The 24,542-nt window shown below is 40.2% G+C and overlaps 1 protein-coding gene across 1 annotated transcript in view; it reads left to right on the forward strand.

Annotated features, from left to right (window-relative positions):
* PARD3B (par-3 family cell polarity regulator beta) overlaps positions 1–24,542 on the forward strand; it is a 1,003,697-nt gene that overhangs the window by 871,681 nt on the left and 107,474 nt on the right. The window lies entirely within an intron of this gene.

Genomic DNA, 24,542 nt, shown 5'->3' on the forward strand with positions numbered 1-24,542 from the left:
CAGGAAATGCCTCCTTGCCAAGTTCCCCTAGGTGAAAGACTTCCCAGGACACACAAGTCACTGTCTCTTCCATCTGGTCTCTGCCTCAAACACTTTCTAAGGGCACAAGGTGGTCTTTACTATTCAGAAGCTGCAGTCAGCCCAATATGGCTGCTCCACCAAGAGAGAAGGCTCTTGTTGGCAATTACATTTTTGTAACTCTTTTGCACACCTAATATTTGTCACTGACTCTTGTTGATGATCTCCAGTTACCTCTACCGATACATTCCAGAGAATTTTGCTTGAAATGAGCACTGAACTTATTAACCTCTAGTTTTCTAGAGTTTGCTTTGGCCATTAAAAAAATTGACTGTGATTTGCTCACCTCAAGTATCTGGACACATCTTCCATGGTCTGTAATTTCTCAGAGATACCATCCATGCTTCTAAGGGCACACCTCCCAGCTCTTATCAAAACTGTGGACATAATTTGTGAGTACCAGCAACTGGCATGCCTTTAAAGCACCTTGGATCGTGTATTTTTCTCTCCCTCCTACCATCCTCTTCTTTTCTGCCTCTCTTCTGCCTTCCCTTGTTGGAGATGTCAGATGAGTCACATACCGTCTCTGCATCTCCCCGTCTGGGAAGACGGGAGGGTGGGGCTAAGTGATCTCAGCACTTCTTCCCAGCTCCAAAATTATATGGTTCTGCAGTCCTCTAATGGAAGCAAAATAGGAGTTCAGGTTGCTCTGCCTTTCCTCTGGTGCTGTTATCATGTCAAAGCATCTCCTCCCAGCAGTGGCCTTCCCTTTCTTATTCCTCTCCACGGTAGCTTTAACAATCAAATAAAAAATAAATCTTTAATGTCATGAGCATTTGTTTTCCAAGGCCCCATACTCCCTTTGAGCTTCACTCCTCTGACTGGCTCAGACCGTTTTGCCACCTTCTTTGTGAACCACAGTGCCACGGATCCATCCCTTAACTCCCTCTGCTCAACTCCGCAGGAGTGCTTCACACTAACCCCAGATTTCAGGAATTAGAACAATAGTGTGACGCTCCCTAACCTCTCACACTGGAAATCTCTTTTGTCTGTTATCCAGGTGTTCCTGTCCTTAGATAATGAGAACTTGGGTTATGAGATTTGTAAAACAGCTTTTGGCAATGGAATTTTACAAACACACACGTGCGCATGCGTGCACGCACGCACACACACGAACACACACAGACACACACACACACACACATCTTTGTAATTTTTTTTCCCTTACAGCAATGGACTACCGAAATTTGTAGTTAGACTATTATAAACTGTTTGTGTTTGCAGAAATGTTCCCTTAAAAAAGATAAAAGAGAATCCTTTCATTCCAATAATAATATCACAACCTTTCAAGAAAGAGCAAGGACTATGGGATAAAGGAATACAGGCAAGTCACTATCAGTATTTCCAGAGCAATCTCTCCCCCTTCTTCCCTTTGGTCCTCTGGCCTAGAATCTATTGAAGACGTACGTACCTGTAAAACTAACGAGGTTTCAAACAGCTGTGGGCCCTGCCTTTTGGGGGTTTTTAGGATACTTTGTGGGCGGAGGCAGAGAAAGTAACGTTTGTGCCTATCTTAAATAGTATAAAAAATTAAATGGAATTTACCATCAAATCATGGGAAACTCTTAAACAGATTTCTTAGCACCCTGGCCTATAATAGGAGACAGGTAGGCATTTTGAAAATATTCTTTAAAACAAAGTCTGTTGTGATTTTTCAAGCCCAGGGATGATGTGTATCAGATATCAGAAGGAAGCATTGATCCTTGTAGTCTGACATTTGACAAATTGCAAGTTGTATCCTTGCTCATACCCTTTAATTCGAAGACGGAAGTGTTGTTTACGGTTTCGTCTTTGTGGGTGGATCCATGTGTTGATGTGTGTTGTTGAGCAGGGTAAGATTGCCCACATACGTCCACGGATCCGTAGGTAGAAACATGGTTTATCACTTTACATTTTGGTTTTATGTCCCCAGAGCTAGCTTTTCAAATTGATATATTCAATCCCTTTTTCTACATACATTGTTTTTCATAAGTTACAGGCATTAGCTTACACAAAAACGGCATTATTAGGGAAAACCTACTTTTGTTTTCTAAGTTTAAAAATAGTAGCCTATGAGAAACTCACTAGAAAATATCATAACCATTCATTGGGAAAAACAGTACCATTCAAATAACATACTGTACCGTCCATTTGTGTTCCAAGCGAAATGAAACTTTATTTTGATTGGGGCTGTCACAGATAATTTCTGCACGTAAAATACACCTAGGGACAGCTTTCAAATGGAGTTGTCACTTTTTGTTTAGCAGGCAGGAGACTCTCCATTGTTGTCAAACCCTCTTTACAAAAGCATCACTAACCCAGTGATACACAGTTGTAGAGAAGAGGGAATCGTCACTCAGCTTACTTGGAACAAAAAAGAGCAAGGTTGGTCTCTGTCAGCGCTCAGTGTGTCAGAGGGCTCTTTTGTTTAGCTGGCTTCCCTCTAGCCAGCAATGCTTTTATAGTCTTGGAATTAGATTTCTTTCTCCTGTGCTCGTTTTAGAAAGGTGTAAATAGATTAACACATATTGTTATTCTCTGCATACGTAAACTGTATCATTTGTGTTGTCTACTCAACTTATGAAGTCACGGAAAGGTAAGAAGAAAAACTTACACCTTCTCTAGATTTACACACACGCATGAACACACACACACGCATGAACACACACACACACACACACACACACACACACACACACACACACACTTCAGTGCCTTTCAAAGTTGTCCTGGTTTTCTTAAGATTAGAACCAAGATGTTCACATTATCTGGGACGCCTGAGTGGCACAATCAGTTAAGTGATCTCAGCTCAGGTCATGATCTCACGGTTCATGAGTTCAAGCCCCACATCGGGCTCTGTGCTGATGGTGAAGAGCCTGCTTGGGATTCTGCCTCTCCTTCTGTCTGACCCTCCCCACTTGTGCTCTCTTTCTTTCTCTCTCTCTCTCCCTCGCTCAAAATAAATACACGAACTTAAAAAAAAAGATGTTCACTTTTAAAATATTAGTAACATAATATAGGTTAAATTTTGTCCATTGCTAAAACAGTCAAGTTTTGTCTTTAAAGTACATAGGGGCCATCATATTGGGTTTTATAATAATAAATATTTTGTGTCATATATATGGGATAATATATAATATATGGTATAATTTATATCATAAAAGGTGGGCTGAATAAATTATGTTGATTTCACCTACTACATGTAGGTGAATGTATGTTGACCTCACCTACTACATCCCCAAGAAATAATAATTCTCTATCCTTAAAACTTACTTGATGCTTAAAATTCCCAGAAGCAGAAGCCAAGTGGAACAAAACAAGATGGGGAAAAATGGCCCCACAGCTCTCAGGTTCTCTAGAACACCATTTGATACCTTGGAAAGTCCTCAAACGTATAGTATAGCAAAGTAAATCGAGGAAAAGATGAGCTGTAGACATCTCTTCTGGTTCTCGGATTCTGTGCTTCTCACAAGGGGGAAGGGAGATAAGTGAGAGTAGGAAAAGCTGAATAGAGAGAAAAGAACGGGACAGAAATGAATAGAGAAATGGATAGTCTCTTGGATTTGAGGGAATAGCAACTGATGACCAAAAAAATTAAAAAAGAAAGAAAATGACCAAAACTGAAAGCTGAAGTGACCCATTAGAGCAGAAGCTTGGCATTTTACAAATGCCAGTAACTCCTGGAGAAGCTCATAAAGAAAGAGAGTTCTGGGCTAGGAAATCTCCCATGATAGTTTTCCTACTATATAATCCCCCCATTGTCTCCCATTATAATCAACTCCCATGGTAATTTTCAATTGCCAGACCTCTAAAAACTCTCCATTCTCATTAATAAAAAGAGGACTTCTTTCATAAATTTTGCATATTACCCATTGCAATATTCTGCCTTTCAAATCACAGGTTAATTTTTCATGGATCACTTATGAAAAATACAAACAAACTTAAAATTCTGTTTATAATTCAGACGACCAACAAAGTAATGAGATTCTGTGTTATGGTAACTGTCACATCTTGTCTCGGCCCTGTTGTGTCTAAATGTTAGCTCTCTTATTAAGCTCCATTAGAGGGTTTTACAATCCAAATTGTTTATACGCTACTGGTTTTCCACTGCCTGACGGTAGGGCACGTTTCACTCATTATTGTTGGTGGTATCTTACATCATTAGTAAGAGCTGGAATAACATTCAGCAGGAAGGCGGCATGCACTAACTGAAATGCCTCTTTCCTACGCATTTCCCAACGTGCCATTTTGAGTATATCGTTTTAGAAGTGAGATTCAGTCTGACACCTAATGAGTAGGGGAACTCTTTTTTTCCCTTTGTTAAATTTAAACGACCCCTCCACTCCCAAATTTATATTTTTGTAAACCTAATCCGCAACCCCTCGTCGTCCCCAGTGAAATGTTTTCGCTCTCTTTCTGTGTTAGACTTAAAGTTACTAATATTTGTAGCTTTCTTGATGGAGTACAAAGGCACCTTCACGATTCCACTCTTCTTCGCTGCTACCTTTCCTCCTGGTAAAGAAGATGAGAAAGCCCAATGTGATAGAAGGAAAACTCCTTCTCAAACTACCCCATTGATACATACCACATTTCTACCCCAGGATAGTCAGTTCTGGCTCCAGTGCTATCTATCTTCCTTTTATGTTTTTGTTAAGCTACACTATTATTTTCTAAATTTTCTATAACAAATGTTTTATATTAACTTTAGTAACCAAAAAGCTAAAGCAGAAAACAAACCTAAAATCGCCAATGAGCCCACAACCTAGACTTGACCATCCTTAACATTTTAGAGGATTATTCCCGGGCTTGTTTCTTGAATATCATTGTGTATGAAATACATAATTTGTGTTTGTGCATAGTGCTGACACGTTTATACACATATACATATGTAATATTTACATGCATATATAAATCTTGGGATCTTTCCTTTTTATCATTATGTTGTGCTTTTGTGCCAATTAATCTTTTCACAACCATCCCTTTTAATGGTTGTGTAAAAACAACACCGCCTAACTGTACCCTAATTTATGTAACCTTTTCCTTAATGCTAAACAGTTAGGGTGTTTCAGAATTTTCAGTGTTATGAATTACTCTCTGATAAGCACTTTTTTACATACATCTTCCTACACAGCTTGGATTATTTCCTTAAGATACCTAGAAGGGAAATGATGCATTAAGGGCTTACAGCATAGTAGCCAACATTTTCCAGGAAAACTGAAGCCATGTTTCGAATAGCAGCGTAGGAGAGAGTTCGTTTCACCCCATACCTGACAACTTGAATGTTATCTCTTTTTCCCCCTTAAATCTTTGCTAATTAGGTGAAAAATAGTACCTTATCATTTCACTTTGAACTTCCTAGCTTCCTAGTGAGGTTAAGCATTTTTATGGAAGCACAGGTCTGTTTCAAATTACCATTAGAGGTTTTCATTCTGCCTCAGCCTTGCTCCATTACCAAGAGGAATAGTTATTGGAATCAACCTCTGTTTCTTCCCTCAAAAAATCTATTTGGATTTATCAAGATGTATTTGGATGCAGGTTTTTATACCCCTCTTGACAAAAATGAATGATTGCTCACCTGGGTCTTTTAAGCACAGAACTAAGCCACATCTGTTTGGATCTTGTTTTAATCGACTCCCCCTTACCCCCAAGTAGAAGAGGGTCCCTTTGAATAGGCAGTATTGGAAAATAAGGCCCTCATAGTAGCCAGTGAAAGAAGTGTCACGTCAGGGTCTGGACATTGCTATGACAACACAGGCTCCATCTGTCACCACTCCCCTAAGCATGTGTGGCGCAGGAAACCCCTCTGCAATGTTTAATCTGAGAATTTTAATATTAAATGTATATTTGACATTGAAAGCTCACACCTTATTTGCTATTGTCAGACTCAGTTGATAGACAGCTAGGTCAGTCTCTTTTTATAGTCCATTTCTGAGATGAAACTATAAATTTTGAAGCCGGGCTTCATCATTGTGGAGAGAAAAGCTTTTGCAGCCTATTGTTGAAATATAACATTTTATAGGATTTATGAGGTCCAGATTCAGGAAGATCATTTGCCAAGCACTTAAGGCTGGTTTTGCTGCCCTTTGCTTTTCTTCCCTCCTGAAAACATATATAGAGGGGGAAGTCCATTAGAAAAGAAAAATTATGAAGAAGAACTTACTTGATTCAATACAAATGTCAGCCTAAGAAAGAAAAGGTCCTGAGTCTTTACTGTGAGGAGCCTCAACCACACAAGGCTGCTCCTTGGTGATAGGAATACTGTTTGCTTCTGCAAATGAAGTGACATCATATTTGTTTTGATATTAAATGCGTGTCTCTGATTCTGAGCAGCCTTTTGAATTTAGGCACATAATACCAATCGTCTCCAATATGCTTCCGGGATTCTTTTTGAAATTCCATGATATGACGGGCTCTGTGATTTGGTCATATTCCACTTAGCTTGTTTTATTGCTGCTAATTTTACACAGAAAAATAGATTCTCTGAAAGTTGTGATCACAGTAGCTGTCAAGTGGTCGAAAATGAAGAAAACCACCAGACAGTGTCAGATTTATTAAGCACTGTAGAAGTACAAAATTAATTCAGTTCTTTGTCTTTGAAAGGTTCAGTGTCCATAGGCTGGATTTATCCTAATGGACAAACGATGGGAGGAACAATAGTCAATTAGCTATCTCCTTAGCCAGACCGCACGTTGTTGGAACGCATGTAGGGTGAGCCACCGGTGCACCTAAGCAGACCTCCAATTTGTTCACTTTGACTGCAAATGACTTAATTTAACATTTTTCTAACAAATGCATTAGGTAGAATGGTGATGTTTCCTCTCTGGGTTTTTTTTTTTTTTTTTTTTTCTGAAAAGAATCACTAGTGAAACCATGTTAAGTAGGCTTCTCACGCCATTTGTTTCCAATCACTACCCTTAATGCATGAGTTTCTGAGTCGGCTGTGACTTTTCCAAGCCCCCCAAACCCCAGCAGCGAATGTGGCTGGAGAGTTCTGATGCTACATCTATTGGACCTCTTGGAAAATGTTTTATGTGCATGGCATAATTATCCCAGTGCTGGACCATCTTCCTGTAGTCCTTTTTTTTTTTTTTTCTTTCCTTTAGCATGAATGAATTTCCCATTATCCTCTCATTAGAGTTACAGTGTGCAAAAGACTTTGAAAGTAAAGTTTTGGTTTAAGTCCCACATGAACCATTTCTATCTCCCTGTAAAACTAAGGAATCATTTATCAAATTTATTAGCTGTGAAGTTCATCTCCTAATCGTGCATTTGTCTCATGTTATTTCGTGGTTACAGCATTAACATTTTTTCCCTCAAAAATATTAACCTTTTGCCTTGGGTGTTCTGGTGGTGTAATGAGAACATCTGTTGCTTATACAGGCCGACACTGTCTTCACATCCCTTGTTATTTGTGGGTGGATTCCGAGTTGATGCCATGTGAAGATGCACTTCAAACAAAATTCAGTAACTATATGTCTGGCCTTTGTTGGTCAAATTGCAGGCTGTCAAGCCTCAGCGTGAAACCCTGATGCAGGACTGCGTCCTGAACTCTGCACATGTTCACTTTTTGCGCTTTAACTGCCTTTCCCCCCTTTAAACGACAAGGAATATGCATCAGGTTATTACATGATTAGTTATCTAAACTATTTGATGAGTGGATCAGCACACCGGCACGGAGTCTGGCTCGTATATATTTATAGCAACTCTGTGACTATTCTCTTTGGTACAGGATAGAGGATGTGTATGGAAACATTCCTCCTGAATTTTTTATAGGTTCACTCCCTTTGCCATTCTAGCTGCCGTCTCCCACAAAATTTGAGTCATACCTCAACCGTATGAATCCTCTTTTAATGTTCGGTTGCCCTGAAGTGTGCAGTTGCGGAATATGTCTAAACATCTCAAGTGAAAAAAATTGGAGGCATTGGTTTTAACAAAAGCAATAAAGTAGCTACAGCTGAAAAGCATTCCAGAGGTAAATAGGCGTCTTCCTTGCTGTCAGACTCTTGCTCAGTGAAAACACTTTAAGAAGCACATGATGTTTGCCTCTCTTTCTTGCTCTTGTGTCTAGTGGGGGGTCAGAAGGAAGGAATTCCATTTTTATGGTCCCTCAGATGTCAGTATGGAGCGCTCCAATGTGGGAAACAATATCCACCTTATCTTCCTGAATTACTGCTATTGAGTGTGTTTGCAAGGAGGGGAGCAAGCATTCGTGAAACAGAAAGGGATATCGTATGCATGGAAAAAGGGGTTTCTGGCACAAAGGCCAGCACTCTGTATCCAGTAGACCCTCCGTAATTTCTTTTGGACATCAGTGACCAGTCTTCAGTCCCATTAATATCCCAACTCAGCACTAAACTTGGAGAGGGTTGGTTTGGGAAGCCCCACTCCACTTCACCCAATCCCTTACCTGGTCTGCGAGGCCCTTAGGTATCAGAAATTCCCTCCTGGTATCAGAACTTGTCCACAAAGCATTAACTCGTATACAGATGAATGCCATCTTCCAGAGAGAGCTAGACATCCATACCATCCGTGTGTCAAGGGAGATCAAAGCCTTGAGCTGAACCAGGGTTGAAGTTCTGGCAACAGCCTGAAGGCAATGGGTAAGGGCTAAGGGCTTCCCAATTACCCCGAGAAAATCTACCTCTGTGCCCTTCTTCCCTAGTCCCTAAACCCCTTTGCAAGATCCAACCAGTTTCTCCCAAAAATATTAATTGGTGGATTTCAAAATGTGGGATGTTAGTTTCTAAATTAACCTGGAGCATCAGGTTGAGGGCTAAGTTTTCTACTGGCCTGACCTCATAGGCAGCGACCTTATCCCATTCGTAACATCGTAGTCCATTCTCTTTTCCCCGGAGCTGGACTTGCCTTAACAACAAGAAGAATGCTTTTGATTTTACCGGATATGGAATGCAATATTTCCACTTGGCACTTCTCCCTTTAGCCCTGCTCAAGATTTCAGCTACTTCGGCGGAGTACTGGCAAGTGATTTGCTTATTAGAAAACTTTATTAATCAGAGTAGAGTGCTATTTGGCAATTAGATTTTAATGAGAATGGGGAGCTAAATTTAATTCAAAGTTAAAGGGCAGCAAATGGTGCTAGCTTACCTTCTTTAAAGTGTCTGAGCTTGGACATTCTCCGCTTCCGGACAGTTTCACCTGGAAGTGTGCATGCTATATTTAGTATGAAATAGCATGGAAAAGGTTTCTAATGACCCCGTTTCAGCACACATCTATTCCATGAGCATTAATAAGCCAAGTGCATTGCTGCTTGGCTAGACAATTCTTATGGGAGAGGATGGCACCAAGACGTTAGCGCAATTGCTGGCTGGAAACAGGAGACCATGAAAACATGATGCAATGGACAGAACTTCAAAAACTTGTAATTTCTTTAAGTGGTGAGCTATCTGTGCAGTAGGTTGCACAAAACCATTCAGGATGTACTCGTTGTATTCAGCTTATGAGCTCGGGAATGAGAAATACAAAAAGGAACCCTTGTCCAGACAGCAGCTAAAGGTGTTGCTGGCTAGTTGTAGCCGTCCGACCCTCCTGCACATACTCTCCACCCACAGGCATACACCTTCCCTCACCCTTAAATAGCACCATTGTTTCTCCCTTTTCCCTCCCACTTCTCTTGGCACTTTGGCAAATCACTTTCTTGTTTTCAACCCACACAAAAAAACTGTTTATTGAATACATCACAGGCGAAGGCAAGGTACCAAGTTCTACAGAAGGCTCAAGAAGGATTATTGCTTAGCCACTAGTGGTTGGGGATTAAACAAAGATTTAAAGTAAATGAAACATATAAATGATCATGATGCCCTGAAGAGGAAGTAAGGGCCATGATAAAGGTACAAAGTACAGTGGGGACGCCAAGGCAGAAAAGACTGCTTTCTGCCAGGAAAGGTTCACAGAATGGCCTGGACTTGGAACAAAATGCTTGTGCATTCATCTGTTTCTCCCCACCTTCATGACCACCAGCTAGACCGGTCTACCACTCTTCCTCCCTTGTACTTCTGCAACAACCTCTATTCTGTCTTCCATGGAGAAGCCAGAGCTGTCTGCTAAATATTTAAATTAGAAGATGTTTCTTCCTGGTTCAAAATCTTCTAACACCATCTCATTTCATCTGAAGTCAAATCCAAAGATCTTACCGGGTCCTGCAAAGCATGTATGATTTCACTCTTGCCTATTATCTATTTGTCTTTGTCACTTACCACTTTGTCCCTTGAGCGTTAAGCTCCAGCCGTACATTCTTTCTCTCTGTTCCTTTATCTCATCAAATTCATTCCCTCCTAAATACAAATCAAAACCACACTCAGATATCACCTCACGCCAGTCAGAGTGGCCAAAATGAACAAATCAGGAGACTATAGATGCTGGAGAGGATGTGGAGAAACGGGAACCCTCTTGCACTGTTGGTGGGAATGCAAATTGGTGCAGCCACTCTGGAAAACAGTGTGGAGGTTCCTCAAAAAATTAAAAATAGGCCTACCCTATGACCCAGCAGTAGCACTGCTAGGAATTTACCCAAGGGATACAGGAGTGCTGATGCATAGGGGCACTTGTACCCCAATGTTTATAGCAGCACTTTCAACTATAGCCAAATTGCAGACAGAGCCTAAATGTCCATCAACTGATGAATGGATAAAGAAATTGTGGTTTATATACACAATGGAGTACTACGTGGCAATGAGAAAGAATGAAATATGGCCCTTTGTAGCAACGTGGATGGAACTGGAGAGTGTGATGCTAAATGAAATAAGCCATACAGAGAAAGACAGATACCATATGTTTTCACTCTTATGTGGATCCTGAGAAACTTAACAGAAACCCATGGGGTAGGGGAAGAAAAAAAAAAGAGGTTAGAGTGGGAGAGAGCTAACGCTTAAGAGACTCTTAAAAACTGAGAACAAACTGAGGGTTTATGGGGGGTGGGAGGGAGAGGAGGGTGGGTGATGGGTATTGAGGAGGGCACCCTTTGGGATGAGCACTGGGTGTTGTATGGAAACCAATTTGACAATAAATTTCATCTATTGAAAAAAAAATTCATTCCCTCCTTAGGGCTTAGGCTTCAGCTATTTTCTCTCTCTAGAATGTTCTTCATTGAGATGCTTCTGGATGGTTTCTACTTATAATTCAGACCTTTGCTTAAAAGAGAGAGGACTTTCTTGACAACTCAATCTAAAGTAGCCACCCAGTGGCTATCTTATCACCACATTGATTTTTAAAAATCTGGGTGGCACTTACCACTGCTTGATATCTTTTCCCATTGCTTTGTGTATTGTCTCCTTACTAGAATATAAGGCCATGAGGTTGTGGGTCTCATACTCCCCTTACATTTCCCCAAGACCTAGACTCATTGTTAGGGAATACTAGGTGCTCAGTAAGTATCTGCTGAATGAATGTAAGAATCTTGAAGGATTTCACAGGTAGAGACTCATTCCTTTAGCTACTGTGCCAACTCAACTACTCACACTGGAAAAACACCTGTTAACAGCCCCTGTCCTCACACTTTCTATTCTTCTGGACGTAGGCAGACAGACAGAAATGAACAACGAAACAAGGAAGATCTCTTCAGAGAGTGATCAGCGCTACAAAGGAAACAAACCAGCGGGGTAGGGAGTGACTTGAAGGGCTCTGCAGATCAGGTGGCCAGAGAAGGCTCCCCCGGCAAGGGAGAGCATGCCCTGAAACATCTGAGGCAGAGTGTGTCAGGGAGAAGCAACAGCAGCTACAGACTCCTAGAGCTGTGACCAGCTTGGGCTGCCCACAGGGCAGGGGAACTAAGAAGGAAGCTGCTGGGCACGGTAGAGAATGGTCGGTGATAAGGCACAGAGGGGGCAGGGTCCACTTCAGTGAAGAGCGACCACATGGACCATGGGGAGTGGTTTGAGGATGAGTCCACACATAATGACAAGGCAGTGGATGTTTTTAAAGTAAAGACTGATATCATCTTAATTATATTGTTTAAGAAGGAGGAGAAATAATTACAGACGGAAGAGGTCGTATGGACGAAGGCATGGAGGAGGGGGTGCGGGTGAAAGCTGAGGGGGAGTTTAGGGAAAAACAAACATTTCCCTAAAGACCAGATTGCAAGTGGGGCTAGAGGAGCGGAAGGCTGGGTTGGAGACGTAAGAAATGGGAAGACAGCAGAGGGGTTCTTAAAGCAAGAGAATGACGTAAGCGGAACCGGGCCTTAGGAAGGCTAATTTGGCAGCAGATAAGAAGAGAATCCCAGCTGAGAGACTAGTTGCCAAGCTGTTATCATGGTCCAAACAATGAGTATATGAACTAGGCTTATAAGAAGGAATGCATGGAGGGAGGGGCATATTGCTAGACACAACTGATTACAACTGATTGGATGTAGAACCCATGAGAGGAAAGAAGTTAACAATAATATAAAAAATATTGATATCAACAGTGGCTTGCTTCTTGAATCCTTATCATGTGCCAGGCATCATTCTGACTACTTTAAATTTAATAACGCATTCAATCCTCAGATCATACGCATAAGGTCTTACTATCATCATCCCCATTTCACAGATAGAGAAGTTACATGACATCCCCAAGGCAGCCTGTCCTCTGAATGCTAATCACTGTTCCCAACCTTGATGAACATGAAGAAGGAACTGAAAAGCCAGGAAAATAGTAGGGAAGGTGGATTTTAGGGGAGAGGTGAGGAGGCTGTTTCTGGAGAAGATGAGTGTAAGATATCGGTACATTTCAGGTACAAATGTGGAGTAAGGACTGAGCCTGGTCTTTGGGGTGCCCTCAAAGTATCATAGCTAGAGATGCACACTTTCATGCAGGAGGACCGTGTTGAGTACGTGCGCCATGTGAGGCACTCTGGTGGTCATCTGTTGAATGGATGGATCAGTCAATGAGTGCACATGAGAAGGAATATAATAATCAAAGCCCAAGGAGTAAACAGTATCCCCAGGGGTGAAAATATAGACAAGAAGCAGTTAGAGAGTCTTAGAGAAGGCCGGCATTTAGAGCGACATTGAAGGAAACAATGAGATCAAAGAAGTAAGGAAACAAAGAGAGACTTGCCAAGAGACTTCCTGTCCAGAGTCCAGTCCTGCAGAGAGGTTAGGATTCTGTTGAGCCTCGAGGGCGCACTTTTGGCAGTGGTGAAAGTGCAAACCAGACTGGCATGAGCCCAAAGGAGAGGATGGAGGTGACGAAAGGAGACAAAGGACCATTCTTTTTAAAAGTTTAGTGAAAAGAGGGAGGGAGAGAGAGAGAGAGACAGAAGGCAGCAGCTTGAGGGACGAGTAGGGGCTACTGGACAGTAACACTTTGTAAAGGTTTTTATTGCTACTGAAAGAAGAGAATGAGGAATAGAATCTTCTGGGCCTCTGCAGGGGTGTGAGTGTCTATACCTGTGCTGACACGAGCAATGGGGGCCCGATCTGTGTAACAGCAGGATTACATCAAGCCCTAGGCACCACTTAATTCAGAGCCATGCCCTGGCAAAAACTCTCCCAGGGTGGATACATGGGATAATAGCCAGCTGGATTAATTTGGTGACACCCTCATTTAGATGAGGGTAGAAAGTACTGATGTCATCATGCTGCTGACTTTATAGAGAAGCAAGGCTTATTTCCTCACTGACAAGAATTTGTGGCACTCAGCAGCTGCTTTAAAAAAAGAGAGAGAGAGGTTCCCTCCACCCCCTTCTTCAGACTTCTCTGGACTTACATCTGTCTTCCCAGCTGTGAGCCGCTGAATTCCAGGGTGCAAAACCAAGGGAGATAAGTGGGAGGGGCGTACAAATAATGATTACATGCTGCTTAAATATAAATCTTGGTTTATTGTGTGTTCGTGGGCACATGCCTTCAAATTCAAGTGTGCGCCTCTCTCTCTCTCTCTCTCTCTCTCTCTCTCTCTCTCTCTCTCTTCCTGTCTGTAAACCGTGATGGTATTAAGCATATGTTTTAATAAATATTTTGTTTGCTCTATTCCCATTAATATTCATAGGGAAGGGAGCACTTTGGGTTTTGTGATTTGTAATAAACATTGATGGTGTTACTAGTTAGTACTAAGCATTCAGTATGCTCCATCAAAATGGCAGCTCTAATTAGGTTCCTTGAATTAGCTAATGGATTTTGAGAAAGATGGCTTAGAAAGCTCTTACAGCTGTCCAAGATATTCCTGCCATGGCAGAAAGACAAAAGGCCCCTGGAAGCTACAGACTTCAGAGCTTTAGAAATGCAGCTGACAGTTAAAAAGATAAATTACATTCATATTTTTCCAGTGAAAGTCCTAATACTGAATTAATGTTATTCCTGTAGTGAACATCCATTAAGAAGCTCATTTTATTATAAGGGTGCATTGTGACCATTAGCTCTTTTCTTTGGCCCCCTCCCCACTCCTCCTCTCCTTTTTCTCCCTCCAATTCCCCAGATATTTTGGATATAGTATTAAAAAGCTTCTTTGAAGGAGAGGAAATAATTCCCCTTCTTTTTGTAGTTTATACATTTAAAGCTCTCTCAGATATACAGTAGGATTCAGTTGAAAAAGCCGTCAAGGTAAGTAATAAATAAAGACATAATATAGTGATTCAATTTAAGCCGTCCGGCTTATATTTTATGTAGAACTTGGGAGGGGAAAAAAGAAAAAAAAGCTCCTAGCTAGTGGGCTTGTTTACTCTTGGATAAAAGATGATTTTGTTGTTGAGTGGGAACTATCTCAAAGAAAATGTGATACCTCCTCCTTTCATCTTACATGGGATGTACAAAATGATGGGGCATCATTCAACGTGTTCTTTACTTTTCCTCTCTAAGAACGAGCTTCTTTAAACAAAATGATGAATTGATGACATCTGAATGACTATACTTAATACATCTGCAAATAGGGAGAAAAAATAGTTGTTAGTGGAACGGATAGTGATGAAGTTCATGACAAATAGTATAATTCAGGGAAAATATACAGCCACCCATAAACTTCCTGTAGCTGGATATGTGAATACTCATTAACTGTCTAACTGTGCCCCACATAGCATTTTGCTTTCAGTTTATCCACTTAGAAAACCAATACCTGTTACTTTTTAATCTGCAAAGTTACCTTTCTCTAAGAACACAGTAAATCCTTTAGGGGAATGTTTCCTGGGTCGTTAACTCTCAACCGTCCAAATTCTGTTTTCCCCATTTGAGTCTTTGTAGCGCGTCTGTTTTTCTAAGTCCTGCCTGCCTTTTGGCCTTTTTTCTGCTCATTAGTACCTTACCCAAATGAGGGGCTGGGCATGGAAAAGAATGTGCAACTTAAGGCAATTAATTGGGGGATTGTTTACAGCTCTTGGAAAACACTCGCTGGGAAAGAAACTAAAGTTGTTGGTGTAAATGAGAGTTTTGGAAGTCATCTGTAGTGCCTATTTTTCATGTTCTTCCAAATCTCTCATTTCTACGGATAATTGAGAGCTGACTAAAATACTGTTGCCCATAAAGCTTTGGAACTAGGGAAGAAATAAGAAGGAATCGTGTTGATGCAACATATAAGTTACAGATCAGACAGCTGCTTTGCCTCAGTCTGATATAAATAAAACAGAAAAGCATTGTTATGTGAAGTGCCGGGGGGGAAAAAAAAGATACTCAATTATTCCCCACACGTGACTTGGCCATGATGGATAAAAGGCATAATTGACATCATGTTTATTGAAAAAACTAGCAACTGTCACACTGTGGAGAGGCTACTGAAAGCTGGGGGAAGGCATGTTTTTTATTCATTTTCACTGTGGGTTATTTATAGAGTCCAATTGTCAGCAGCGTAGTGCCTAATTTCCCCTCTTCTTTGATAGTCGACGACTCATTCACTTTTCAGATCAAGAAGACAGCTACAAATTGCCCCATGGCACATACTCAGGCACTACCATTACCTCGCCTGAATGGAGCAACGGCTATTTATTAATTAAGATTCTGTGACTACTTTCCCTTAAAGTGCCAGTGAAAATAAAAGTCTTTGTCAACCCATAATGGGTTGGTTTCATTGGCTTTGTTTTGTTTTTTTAACTTTTTGCCCTCCGATTTGGCAGCCAGTGGCCCTGTTCCTAATGGGAAATTTATCACTGTATTAACAATGTGTCATGCTTCATCACCAGTTAATGTTACTGGTTAAACAAGAGCTCTGGTTTTAGAATGTTCAGTTTTCAAGTTGAAAGAAAGGCGCAATGTCCCGTTGCCTTGAACTAAAATGGCCCTCCAGGCACAGTATCCAACAATTAGGGAAGTAGAAATGGGAGAGGACTTTTGTCAGTGATTTGGTCAACCAGGTAGCTTGAACTCTATACACACCCTAGAAATGATTGAAGGTGAGGGTAAGAAAGCCCCACAGAGGTCCACTGGTTCCTTTCATAGTTATGACATGTGGGAGTCAGAGAAAGGAAGGTTCTGCCAGGATTATCCTGATGGAAAGAATAATTCTGATGATGACACCCATCCTATTTGAAATCCTCCAGTGATTCCACATCAGTGTCCCTTCTGGAAAGATTGACGCGTGGAGCTATTCAAGTCCTACCGGCTCCATTTCCCAGAATTTCTCCACCCACTTTCACACGTGTACCGTGCCTGACCATGTGCCCCATCATGCTGCCATCCTTTGACAGGTGATGTGCCTTCCACTGGCATGCCCAGCCACCCTCTCCTTATCCTTGCTCTTCTTTTTTCCTTTTCTCTGGCCTCTGCAAACAGACCTAATCACCTCTCCTCTGGGCTACTGCAGGACTTCATTATGCCTCATGATACTTCCACGGAATAATTGCCACATTGTGCTGTAATTATTTACTTATGTCTCCATCTCCCCCCACAAGGCTGTGAAGTATCTCTAGGATCGAGTCTGGGTCTTAATCACCATTACTGCACCAGGGCCACGGGCATAGCAGTATTTAAGAATAAATAAATGTAAGTTTGAATAAATGTACACATCTGAAAGCATTCAGAGGGTTTTTAGAAAACTTATAAAAATAATTGATGATCTAAGTTTGATACCAATTTGTTACTTTCTATTCCACTTGGAAAAGAAAGTTACCATGCTCCTAAGAAGGATCTTTAAGAATCTGAACATCTTTTAAAAACAACTGAAACCGGCAGTGGGAGATGATAACGTAAACTGTCTCTATCCCATAAATCCCTCATGTCAGAAGGTCAACATGAGGTTACAAGGTTACCAGAGCTCACTTTACACCCAGGTAAATGAGAGCTCCGGAACATTCTTGGGTTTGACACCCTTTGGGACCTAAGTAGATGTTAACTTTTTATGTGGCTCTTTGAAGCTGCGAATCTATTTGAATTGGGTAATTATCATAACTCTATTTAAAATTGCAGAAGAGTTCAGCATTTGTGCATATAGGTATAAAAGGAACGAATGGAATTAAGCTAATATCAAAACACGTTCTAAATAAGTTCCTGGACTTAATTGATTTTATGCTAATCATATCAGAATACTGCATATCAAATTCTGTGTTTATGAACTAGTATGACTTAGCCCCATGTATGTGATAATTAAGACCTGCCTCACAGTCACATACCTATGTGACCCACGCATTCCTGTTGGGTGTTTAGACAGTTTATTATATATCCCTTTAATGGGTACGAAAGTAAGGTCTAGCTTCCATATCACATGTACTTAGAAGGTTTTGTCTCCTAACATTTAGTGTTGAGCTCCTTAATCACAGTCTTTCACTTTTTTTAATCAGAACACTTGTTTTTTTTTTTTTTCTTTTTTAATATTCTTTTCTCTTTGTTACTTTATTTTCCCAACCTTTGCTATCGGAAGGGGGGGGAAAGTCTTGTTATGTGAGTAAATAATTGCTATTTTTATCTACTGACATTTGGTTACCACAGCAGCATACAATAGCCTATCTTGACTGATACTATCCTCTCAAGCAAAAACAAAACAAAAACAAAAAACCCACCATCCATACACTAAATCACTTACAATCTCTAAATTCTGTAATCGATTAGGCCTTATTTCCTTATTGTCTGAAAGGAAAGGTCTAGCTGTCCAGCTGTCAGGAATCAGTGGCCTTTGATGGCATTCCATGATCCCCTGGGAGAAGACAGACCTTCTACGTTGCTTCCTCTGAGGAGGAAGGAATTTCACGGGGGCCTAGGGAATTCCCAAGGTTTTATGGCCTGCAGCCCACAAAGGCTTATTTTTCCCAGAATTGACCCTAAAAGTTTAATCCACATCTAAATGTCAATATATTCCTAAAACTCAGGCTGTGTTGGATTTAAGCCTAAAATATAATAATTTTATCTTGCAAGTCCTGCAATTGTTGGTGAGAATTTCTTTGAGAAGGGGTGTGTGTATGTGTGTGTGTGTGTGTGTGTGTGTGTGTGTGTAGTATCATTAATTTGTTCAAGTACTATATAAGCAACAAAAGTTATTTCTCTTTAAGTCGCTTTTGTTCAACTCAAGAAGGTGAATAACAGTTAAAATAATACAAGTTGTATAGGTTTCTTCCATTTACTTTTTTATCAATGCTTTGCTAAAAATTTCTTTTGGACTATAAAATTGTTCAAGAAAACTTGGAACATTTAATGTGGAATCATGTCTCGAGGTTAGTTTCTAGAAACAAAAGTTATGCATAGTCAGAATTAACCTTGGAAAACACTTTCGGAGAGGACTGGATTGGACCCTGCCTGTAATCTTTCACCATACCCATCCAACAGAGTTTCTTTTAGCACTGTATCAGATAGCTCTTCCTCTGGTTGGACACCAGCTGAAGTGGTTGGCTTGCACATAAGGAGCCGTGCTGTATAAGTAATGCGTATCTTAAAATATTGGAATCATCTAAGGGCACCTGAGTGGCTCAGTCAGTTAACGACCAACTTCATGATCTTACAGTTCATGGGTCCGAGCCGGGCATCAGGCTCTGTGCTGACAGCTCAGAGCCTGGAGCCTGCTTCGGATTCTCTGTCTCCCTCTCTCTCTGCCCCTCTTCCACTCGCACTCTGTCTCTCTGTCTCTGTCTCTCTCTCTCAAAAATAAATAAACATTAAAAACAACTTTTTGAATACTGGAATCATCTTCAGCACAATGTAAAGCATACGTTATGAGAGACACTTAGGAGCAGACACCAGCTGAGGGAAATCAACCCAGCTCATGTCCAGGACCACCTGTTTATTTCATGGAATGGCCAATGGGAAAACTATCACTATTTAAATTGCTATTTTCCCCAGGCTCTCATTTCTGTCTAAGCTTAATAATTTGGTGCGTCACTTAAATACAGTTAAATGGTACAATATCACTATAGCTCAGCCATTTAAGATGAGCTGTAACTATATGAATTATGGTGCAGAGCATGGTTTATTTGTCATCTTTAACAGAAGACACAGTGGATTCACAGTTCCAAATTGGTCCAAATCTGTTTTTCTTTGCATCTATGCATGCTTGTTTTGCAAAGATGTAGAGTAGAAATGAAAGGCTACTTTTTCTGCCTTCCAGTTTGAACTTTTCAACTATATTTTAAAATCTTTCTCAAGAAATGAAAATTACCATATGAAACACTTGATAGATTCTTTCTGTGACCCCCACATATTTTATATTGTTAATAAAATTGGGAAAATTTTTCAAGACAACGTGTATCACATGCTTATACATAACTTTGAGTGTATCTAAACCACGTAAGGCTCAAAAACACTGCCCTATGTCAGAGGAGATATATTAGAATACTATTCAAAATATGAATAACTCAAATGGATATTTTATGACTAATGTCAAAACTGGCTTCTGAAATTTGAACATAGCCAGAAGGTCATTGTACAGTATCAGAATAATGCAATTATGTGTTACAGGCTTATAATGGCGAGTTGAGGCTGTGAATAATAACTTGTGTGTTGTTGAATTGTGAATAATCGTATTGCTCCTAAGAAATTTCCACTTTGGCTAGAAATGGCCATAGAGAAGCAGAATGTTCTGATCAGAGCAGGGCCTCGCATTGTCTCAAGTGATAAAGAGCCAAGGTAGAGCAATGCCTTTTATCAGTAAAGGAGATGACATTGATCTGGTGAGATTCTTAGTCACAACAATCAATCACAGGGGAGAAAGTTGTCCTTCATGCATCAATGAGATTACTTTCAACAGTAAATGGTAGCTGTGGTTCATGGTGTGAGTGGAAATGCTTACCATTATGCAATCAAAAGTGCCAAGGGAAGGGGGCCTTTATTTCCACTAAGGTTTGACTCATTGGGGTCAAGGTCCAGTCCAGGGTGAAGATTTCGTGGACAAATCTTCACGACATAGGAGTCAGAGGGTCAGTTCACCAAACTAGGGATAGAAATACTAAGACGAGGATCTTAAAGAGAGCAGATGCTGAAAACAGAAAACATGTGGAGAAAGACAAAAGGTCAGACTCGGGTTGCCATGGCAAAATCAGGAGCCCAGGTAGGCCAAGTCACGTTGTCAGATTGTTGCATCTAGGTCAAAAATGCCACGGGCGGCATCGGATAGCTGGGGCAAGAACCACGTTCAAGATTACAGGCTGAGCTAATACGTCGTTGTGCTTCGTGGTTTTGTCTTCTTCTTTATGACCTTACTTGCTTATCAACCTCTCTGGACCAGTTTGTCAGCCTCCCCACAGGATCCTGACATAAGGAGTGATTTTTTAGAGCCCTTAGAAATGTATATAAATACATGGTTTCCAAAGTTATGTACTAGTATAGAGCACTGTTTTTTTGTTTTTTGTTTGTTTGCAGATTCTGCCACCAGTTTTCTATATGACATTAAATATTCTCTCAAAATGTCCAAGCACTGGTTCTTTACCTATGAAGTAGTATGTCAGAGATAATTGACAAAAGTAGGCCTCGGGGCACTTGGGTGGCTCAGTCGGTTAAGCGTCCGACTCTGGATTTTGGTTCAGGTCATGATCTCACAGTTCGTGAGTTCGAGCCCCACATTGGGTTCTTCAGTGATGGCGTGGAGGCTGCTTGGATTCTCTCCTTCTCTTTGCCTCTCCCTAGCTTGTGCTCCCTCTCTCTCTCTCTCTCAAAATAAATAATCTTAAAAAAATTTTTTTCTAAGAATCCATGTTTAAGAAAAAAAAAGTAGGCCACAAAATAAAGGGGGATTCTAGATGTGAAAATTGTATTTTGTCTGTTAATATTATTTGCTCTTTCTCTAAACTCATAACTCTTGGAGCGCCTGGGTGGCTCAGTTGGTTAAGTGACCGACTTCGGCTCAGGTCATGATCTCGCGGTCCATGAGTTCAAGCCCCGCGTCAGGCTCTGTGCTGATAGCTCAGAGCCTGGAGCCTGTTTCAGATTCTGTGTCTTCCTCTCTCTCTGACCCTCCCCTGTTCATACTCTGTCTCTCTCTGTCTCAAAAATAAATAAACGTTAAAAAAATAAAAAAATAAATAAACTCATAACTCTTAATACAGTAATTTTTAGGCAGTTGTAGTAAACAAAGGGCTCTTAATTTAGAGTAATTGTTTAATCAACAAGATAACTTAAGTCTGATATAAATTAAATGTGTGTATGAGAAAAGGCATATTCTTGTTATTTAGGGCAATTTTTTTTGCAAAAGTAATTGCAAATCAGGGCCACCTTCATACACAGTGATGGCAAATTTGGAAGAAGTTAGAAGAATTCGTAAAAGTTGTGCATGAGTAGTCAGATGGGTCCCCAAATTTCACTGGACTAAACTTAAAAGCCTTACTTGTCAATGTATCTTTGTAAAAAGAGATATTATTTGTAAGAAATTGGGAGCAGGGGGAAGACAGGGACTAAAACTGGATAATTTTCAGAACTATTCAGGACTAAAATATCACTTGAAGAGTGCTACGGAATTAATCCCCATTAAAAGCCACTATTTATTATTAAATCTCCTTTAGTATATTTGGGCTTACTATATAAGAGTGTTTTCACTGTGGAATGTTAAATCTGTAGAGTATTAGTACAAGTGCTGTTGGGCTATAGTTTCCATAAATCTTCAAAATGCTTTTGAATTAGTGATCATGAGTGCATTTATGAGAATCTCTCAAATTTTTCATTATATTTATGTTTTATTTATTATATTTATATTTTTTATTATATTTATATCATCAAGAGTGTGAAAGCCACAGAATCTCAGGTACTTTTGGGGTTCTGTTCATACTTTGAAAAAACTATGTGTATACACTATTTTCTATGACAGAACTGTGGTACCACTAAATTTGAAATTGAAAGCTATGATTATCTTTAGGTCCTTAAATGCAAAAAGACTAAACAAGCAATCTTTCCCATAGGGGGAGAAACAGGAAGAGAATAGCATCTTGGCATTCTTAAAGGGTGCAAAAGTGTTTTCCTTTGCTCCATATCTTTAAGACGCTAATCCTTTTTGATAAAACTTTTTAAATCACACCCTTTTGTAAATATAGAAAGAATAACACTATATTTATATAATTAAAATATTTATGGTAAGCATCAAAATAATATTTTTATAGTAATTCATAAAATATTAAAGAATCTGTCAAATCCCAAACTCAAAAACACTCCCTAGTCTACCGATTACTGTTGACATGCATTCATCTAATTTAAATGGTTTTATTCAGCGAGTTTGTAGGATTATCACATTAGGTAGGAATATTCCTGTTAAGGTTCCATTCTATAAAGACTGTTTCTTAACCACGTGGCCAGTTCTGGACCCCAGGCTGGTACCTTCAAATGAGGGCTGTACTCACCATAGTCAAACACTTCTTATTTAAAATGGAAAACCACATGTCTCGAGGCTATCTGAAAATGACACAGCTCTTTGGAATTCGTTACATACAGTTTCCTCGTAGGGTGCATGTAGTTACATGCATGCAAACTCAGGCACACGCACAAAGTCATTGCGGATTAATTCACAAGTCCAGCAATGGTTCATTGCTAGCAATCAGTTCCCTCTCATGTAGCCAGTGGTGAATTGTACCAGGAGCAACGCTGGACGCCTCTCAGTCCTGGTCTTGGTCCAGAGTTTCTCTTTCATGTGGGATCTCCATCTTCTGTTGATTCCCCTTTGCACCCCATTCATTTTTATACCACTTTCCCACAAAAGCTTGTCTAGAGATGTAATACTAATTACACAGAAATCCAGCATCATTCTTTAATGAATACAGACTTCATTGCATGTATATCTATTGCTTTAGCTACTTCAATTTCTATTTTTATTGCAAAGATCTGTGCAAATAAAAGAATATCAAAAGGTATGGCTATAAATGTGCTCTGCTAAATTCCCTGTGCCTTGAAATGCCTGTGAACTTGTGCTACAAAATGCCTGCTGCATTTTAATGCCTTTCTTGCAGAGCAACATGATATGGTAGGAATCACACTGGTCCTGAAGTCACACAACCGCTGGTCTGCCATCCACCAAGTATGCTACTTAACTGCTTTGAGCCTCGGTACAGGCGTCTGTGAAATGTCACTGACTATGTCATCCTTACAAATTTGACTGAGGATTAAAGGAGATGATGTATGTAAAGCATAAATATTACACTTAGGGCATCATAGAAGCTTAATACATGTTAGTTTCTTTTCGCCAGCCTGCAGCACTAACGGGAGGAGACCATGGCATACACATATGAACACTCTGCGTAAAATGTACTTCAGCTGAGGTCACCATAAATTAGGAGCGTATGAAGAATAAGAAGAATCAGGGTAGATTTCAAAGGAGCAGATAATGCCTGACTGTGATGTTTATTGCATAAGGAAATGTATTACTATAGGTTTACTGCATTTGGGAATATATTACTATAGGTGGCTATGAAGAAAATGACATGGTTTCTGAACTCCTTGACAACTTTAAACTCTGTCCAGCTCTAAAGTGTACTAAAAAGAGCCTGCTTAACTATGCATCTGCCTTTAAAGGCATAAGCAGTCTAATGTACAAGAAATCACTACAACATAAATCGTGTTTTGCTATGCTGCTTGCATTAATGTTACATAAAATTTCAGCACATTGAAAGTGCAGGAGCAGCACTGATTATCTACATATGAATACAGGTGGAATAGGGACTTTTTTGGTGAGCGTGGCCAACCTTTACTTCATCCAGGGAACAAATAATATAGAAAGGCTAATCTAAGTAGGAACTTGGAGGTGGGGTTATTGATACTCTGGCTGCTTTTATACAGTTGCAAGACTATTGGTGTGATATCATAATCTAATGAAACTTCTGAAGCTATTATGCAAAAGGTTCCTCAGCATCAAAAGATGCTTCAGAATCTCTTGGTAGATTGGTAGTGGCTTTCTGAAGTTCTGGGTTGAGAAGGATTCTAAGGCCATGTCTAGGTTCATCAGGAAGGAAAGCTGTAATTGATTGCCTAGGTCCTTAGGTCCGCTCTGGGCAGGAAGTGGAAGGAGTAAAAGCCTGTATCAGTGTATTTGTTATGTAAGTGGTGCATATTTTATAGCTATTGTAATTATTGCTACTGTTATGACAAAGGTGTTTTTATATTCCTCTTCGAATTTCTACATCTTCAACACAAAATGGCATCAATTAACTGCTTTCGTCACAATAGCTGTACGTG

This window comes from Panthera tigris, chromosome C1 (assembly GCF_018350195.1).
Source record: "Panthera tigris isolate Pti1 chromosome C1, P.tigris_Pti1_mat1.1, whole genome shotgun sequence".
NCBI lineage: Eukaryota > Metazoa > Chordata > Mammalia > Carnivora > Felidae > Panthera > Panthera tigris.